Below are 6877 nucleotides of genomic sequence, written 5' to 3' on the forward strand. Positions count from 1 at the left end.
CGTGGACGACACATTGAATGGTCCAATCAATGAGCCTCAACCCTTTGCTCTCAAGGCAACAAGAAGCAAGGAGGCGCTACCTAGCAAGGTGGCACAAGTTGAGGCGGCAGGGCTAAATGATGAAGAGATGGCTCTCATCATCAAGCGCTTCAAGACGGCGCTAAAGGGTCACAAGGGGCAGCCAAGAAAGACCAAGACAAGGGGGAAGCGCTCATGCTTCAAATGTGATGAAGAGATGGCTCTCATCATCAAGCGCTTCAAGACTGCCCCGATAATGATAGTGACCAGGAACAGGGGAACAAGAGGGAGAAGAAGAAGGCATATAAAAAGGCTAAGGGCGAGGCACACCTAGGCAAGGAGTGGGACTCGGATTGTTCGTCATCCGACTCCGACAATGAAGGACTCACCGCCACCGCCTTCAACAAGTCATCCCTCTTCCCCAACGAGCGTCATACATGCCTCATGGCGAAGGAGAAGAAGGTATGTAATCAAAACAATGTCACTTATGATTCTTCTAGTGATGATGAGTCTAGTGATGAAGAAATAGATTACTCTAGTTTGTTCAAGGGATTGGATAGAACTAAAATAGATAAGATTAATGAATTGATTGATGCCTTGAATGAAAAGGATAGACTTTTAGAGAAACAAGAGGACCTTTTATATGAAGAGCATGGCAAATTTGTAGAGGCACAAAAATCTCATGCTTTAGAAGTTAAAAGAAATGAAATGCTTTCTTGTGAACTATCTTCTTGCCATGAGACAATTTCTAGCTTAAGGAGCATAAATGATGGTTTGAATGCTAAGTTAGAAATAGCTAGTAAATCTAACTCTTGTGTAGAACATGTTAGGATTTGCAATAGGTGTAAAGATTTTGACATTGATGCTTGTAGTGAACACCTAGTTTCAATTTCCAAACTGAATGATGAAGTGGCTAGTCTTAATGCCCAACTTAAGACTAACAAGAGTGATTTTGATAAACTAAAATTTGCAAGGGATGCCTACACGATTGGTAGACACCCCTCAATTAAGGATGGACTTGGCTTCAAGAGGGAAGCCAAAGACTTAACGAGCTATAAGGCACCCATCTCCATCAAGGAGAAAGGGAAGGCCCCTATGGCAAATAGTGCTAAAAGGAACCATGCTTTTATGTACCATGATAGAAGACAGTCTTATAGGAGTTGTAATGCTTTTGACTCTCATGCCATGTTTGCTTCTAGTTCTTCCTATATGCATGGTAGAGATATGTCTAGGAGATATTTTGTTCATATGCCTAGGAGAAATGTTGTTAATGTTCCTAGGAAAGTTAATGAACCCTCTACAATATATCATGCTTTAAATGCTTCCTTTGCTATTTGTAGAAAGGATAGGAAGATAGTTGCTAGAAAATTAGGGGCAAAATGCAAGGGAGACAAAACTTGCATTTGGGTCCCTAAGGATATCTGTGCTAACCTTGTAGGACCCAACATGAGTTGGGTACCTAAGACCTAAGCCTAAATTTTCCTTGCAGGTTTATGCATCCGGGGGTTCAAGCTGGATTATCGACAGTGGATGCACAAACCATATGACGGGGGAGAAGAAGATGTTCACCTCCTACGTCAAAAACAAGGATTCCCAAGATTCAATAATATTCGGTGATGGGAATCAAGGCAAGGTAAAAGGGTTAGGTAAAATTGCTATTTCATCCGAGCACTCTATATCTAATGTGTTTTTAGTTGAGTCTCTTGGATATAATTTGTTATCTGTTAGTCAATTATGCAATATGGGATATAATTGTCTATTCACAAATGTAGACATGTCTGTCTTTAGAAGAAGTGATGGTTCACTAGCTTTTAAGGGTGTATTAGACGACAAACTTTACTTAGTTGATTTTGCAAAAGAGGAGGCCGGTCTAGATGCATGCTTAATTGCTAAGACTAGCATGGGCTGGCTGTGACATCGCCGCTTAGCACATGTGGGGATGAAGAACCTTCACAAGCTTCTAAAGGGAGAACACGTGATAGGTCTAACCATTGTAACTTTCGAAAAAGATAGACCTTGTGCAGCTTGTCAAGCAGGTAAACAAGTAGGAGGAGCGCATCACAGCAAGAATGTGATGACCACATCAAGACCTCTGGAGCTGCTACATATGGACCTCTTTAGACCCGTCGCCTATCTAAGCATAGGAGGAAGTAAGTATGGTCTAGTTATTGTTGATGACTTTTCCCGCTTCACTTGGGTATTCTTTTTGCAGGAAAAATCTGAAACCCAAGGGACCCTCAAACGCTTCCTAAGGAGAGCTCAAAACGAGTTTGAGCTCAAAGTGAAGAAGATAAGGAGCGACAATGGGTCCGAGTTCAAGAACCTTCAAGTGGAGGAGTACCTTGAGGAGGAAGGGATCAAGCACGAGTTCTCCGCTCCCTACACACCACAGCAAAATGGTGTGGTAGAGAGGAAGAACATGACACTTATAGACATGGCGAGGATGATGCTTGGAGAGTTCAAGACCCCCGAGCGCTTTTGGGCGGAAGCCGTGAACACGGCTTGCCACGCCATCAACAGGGTCTACCTTCATCGCCTCCTCAAGAAGACGTCGTATGAGCTACTAACCGGTAACAAACCCAATGTTTCGTATTTTCGGGTTTTTGGAAGTAAATGCTACATTCTAGTGAAGAAGGGTAGGACTTCCAAATTTGCTCCCAAAGCCGTAGAAGGGTTTTTGTTAGGTTATGACTCAAATACAAAGGAGTATAGAGTCTTCAACAAATCATCGAGTTTGGTTGAAGTCTCTAGCGACGTTGTATTTGATGAGACTAATGGCTCTCCAAGAGAGCAAGTTGTTGATTTTGATGATGTAGATGAAGAAGAAGTTCCAACGGCCGCAATACGCACCATGGCGATTGGAGATGTGTGGCCACAGGAACAATATGAGCGAGATCAACCTTCTTCCTCAACAATGGTGCATCCCCCAACTCAAAATGATGAACAGGAGGCGTGTGATCAAGGGGGGGCACAAGATGATCATATAATGGAGGAAGAAGAGCAACCGACACCTCCAACCCAAGTTCGAGCGATGATTCAAAGGGATCATCCCGTCGACCAGATTTTGGGTGATATTAGCAAGGGAGTAACTACTCGATCTCGATTAGTTAATTTTTGTGAGCATTACTCCTTTGTCTCTTCTATTAAGCATTTCAGGGTAGAAGAGGCCTTGCTAGATCCGGACTGGGTGTTGGTCATGCAGGAGGAGCTCAACAACTTCAAAAGAAATGAAGTTTGGACACTGGTGCCTCGTCCCAAGCAAAATGTTGTGGGAACCAAGTGGGTGTTCCACAACAAACAAGACGAGCACGAAGTGGTGACAAGGAACAAGGCACGACTTGTGGCAAAAGGTTATGCCCAAGTCGCAGGTTTGGACTTCGAGGAGACTTTTGCTCCTGTGGCTAGGCTAGAGTCCATCCGTATTTTGCTAGCATATGCCGCTCACCATTCCTTCAGGTTGTTCCAAATGGATGTGAAGAGCGCTTTCCTCAATGGGCCAATCAAGGAGGAGGTGTACGTGGAGCAACCCCCTGGCTTCGAGGATGAACGGTACCCCGACCACGTGTGTAAGCTCTCTAAGGCGCTCTATGGACTTAAGCAAGCCCCAAGAGCATGGTATGAATGCCTTAGAGACTTTCTAATTGCTAATGCTTTCAAGGTTGGGAAAGCCGATCCAACTCTTTTTACTAAGACTTGTGATGGTGATCTTTTTGTGTGCCAAATTTATGTCGATGACATAATATTCGGTTCTACTAACCAAAAGTCTTGTGAAGAGTTTAGCAGGGTGATGACTCAGAAATTCGAGATGTCGATGATGGGCGAGTTAAGCTACTTCCTTGGGTTCCAAGTGAGGCAACTCAAGGATGGAACCTTCATCTCTCAAACCAAGTACACGCAAGACTTGATCAAGCAGTTTGGGATGAAGGACGCCAAGCCCGCAAAGACTCCAATGGGAACCGACGGACACACCGACCTCAACAAAGGAGGTAAGTCCGTTGATCAAAAGGCATACCGGTCTATGATAGGGTCGTTACTTTATTTATGTGCTAGTAGACCGAATATTATGCTTAGTGTATGCATGTGTGCTAGATTTCAATCTGATCCTAAGGAGTGTCACTTAGTGGCTATGAAGCGAATTCTTAGATATTTAGTCGCTACGCCTTGTTTCGGGATCTGGTATCCAAAGGGGTCTACCTTTGACTTGATTGGATATTCAGACTCCGACTATGCTGGATGTAAGGTCGATAGGAAAAGTACATCGGGGACGTGCCAATTCTTAGGAAGGTCCCTGGTGTCATGGAGTTCTAAGAAACAAACCTCTGTTGCCCTATCCACCGCTGAGGCCGAGTACGTTGCCGCAGGACAGTGTTGCGCGCAACTACTTTGGATGAGGCAAACCCTCAGGGACTTTGGCTACAATCTGAGCAAAGTCCCACTCCTATGTGATAATGAGAGTGTTATCCGCATGGCGGATAATCCTGTTGAACACAGCCGCACAAAGCACATTGACATCCGGCATCACTTTTTGAGAGACCACCAGCAAAAGGGAGATATCGAAGTGTTTCATGTTAGCTCCGAGAACCAGCTAGCCGATATCTTTACCAAGCCTTTAGATGAGCAGACCTTTTGCAAGTTGTGTAGTGAGCTAAATGTCTTAGATTCGCGGAACTTGGATTGATTTATAGCATACATGTGTTTATGCCTTTGATCATGTTCCTTATGCATTTTGTTGTTTACTTATGGTGCTCAAGTTGTACAAGCACTCCCCGGACCTTACAAGTCCATTTGCAAGCGATGCACACATTTAGGGGGAGATGTGTTACAACTTGACCCTTTGAGACTAACTGTGTGCTTGAGTTTGCTTGATTTAGTCTCAAAGGTGGGTTGAAAGGGAAAAGGTGGACTTGGACCATGCAAGACTTCCACTGCACTCCGATGAACGAGTAACTTATTCCAAGTTCATCTTTGTACTCTTATTGCCTTTTTTACTCTTAGTTGAAGATTTTGGTGAAGCAATAGGGTTAAAGGGCCATAATTGATCCCATTTTGGTGCTTGATGCCAAAGGGGGAGAAAATAAGGCTAAAGCAATAAATGGATCAGCTACCAACTTGAGAATTTTGAAAAAGTAGAGTTAGAGTTTTTGTTTGTCAAAATACTCTTATTTGCTTCTTATTATCAAAAGTTAGTCTCTTGTGGGGAGAATGGTTGATTATGGGAAATAGGGGGAGTTTTTGAATCCTTGATCAATTTCTCGAGAAATATCTCTCTTTATGTTTCAACATGTGTGTTTGACTTAGAGATAGGAATTTGAGGTTGATTTGCAAAAACAAACCAAGTGGTGGCAAAGAATGATCTATATATGCCAAATCTGATTCAAAACAAATTTGAGTTCGTATTTGAATTGATTTTGCACTTGATCTACTTGCTTTATATTGTGTTGGCATAAATCACCAAAAAGGGGGAGATTGAAAGGGAAATGTGCCCTTGGGCCATTTCTAAGTGTTTTGGTGATTTAGTGTCCAACACAAGTGTCTAAGTGTCAAATGGTGGACAAAGTACAAATCAAGTATAAAGGTATGTTTCTCAGGCTTAGTACATTGTTTTAGTGACTAATGTATTGTGTTTAAGTGCTGGAAACATGAGAAATCGAATTGGAGAAGAGATGGCCTTGTTCAGCCAAAGCCAGCTCTGTCTGGGTGCACCGGGCTGTCCGGTGGTGCACCGGACAGTGTCCGGTGCGCCAGGCTGGCTCTTGTGAACTCGCTGCTCTTGAGATTTCTTCGGCGGCGTACGGCTATAATTCACCGGACTGTCCGGTGTGCACCGGACTGTCCGGTGAGCCAACGGTCGGCCGGGCCAACGGTCGGCTGCGCGATCTGCGCGAGACTGAAAGGGAATTAGTCTTACACCTAGTTCCTAAATATTTTTGGTGGTTGAATTGCCCAACACAAATAATTGGACTAACTAGTTTGCTCTAGTGTATGAGTTATACAGGTGCCAAAGGTTCACACTTAGCCAATAAAAAGACCAAGTATTGGGTTCAACAAAAGAGCAAAGACAACCGAAGGCACCTCTGGTCTGGCGCACCGGACTGTCCGGTGTGCCACCGGACAGTGTCCGGTGCACCAGAGGACTCCAACTCAAACTCGTCACCTTCGGGAAACTCCAGAGGCGCTCCGCTATAATTCACCGGACTGTCCGGTGTACACCGGACAGTGTCCGGTGCTCCAAGGAACGGTGCCTTAGGAACTCGCCAGCTTCGGGAATTCACAACGGCTAGTCCGCTATAATTCACCGGACATGTCCAGTGTACACCGGACTGTCCGGTGTGACATCGAAGCAATGGATACTTCGGCGCCAACGGCTACCTGCAGTGCATTAAATGCGCGCCAGCGCACGCAGAAGTCAGGCACGCCCATACTGGCGCACCGGACACTCTACAGTACATGTCCGGTGCGCCACCGGACATCCAGGCGGGCCCAGAAGTCAGAGCTCTAACGGTCGGAACCCAACGGCTTGTGCTACTCCACATGGATCATGACGACCGACAGGCCGCTTGAGCTACTCCACATGGATCTATTCGGCCCGATTGCTTACATAAGCATCGGCGGGAGTAAGTATTGTCTTGTAATAGTGGATGATTATTCTCGCTTCACTTGGGTATTCTTTTTGCAGGAAAAATCTCAAACCCAAGAGACCTTAAAGGGATTCTTGAGACGAGCTCAAAACGAGTTCGGCTTAAGGATCAAGAAAATTAGAAGCGACAACGGGACGGAGTTCAAGAACTCACAAATTGAAGGCTTCCTTGAGGAGGAGGGCATCAAGCATGAGTTCTCTTCTCCCTACACGCCACAACAA

The sequence above is a fragment of the Zea mays genome, chromosome 5 (genome assembly GCF_902167145.1).
Source record: "Zea mays cultivar B73 chromosome 5, Zm-B73-REFERENCE-NAM-5.0, whole genome shotgun sequence".
Classification (NCBI taxonomy): Eukaryota; Viridiplantae; Streptophyta; class Magnoliopsida; order Poales; family Poaceae; genus Zea; species Zea mays.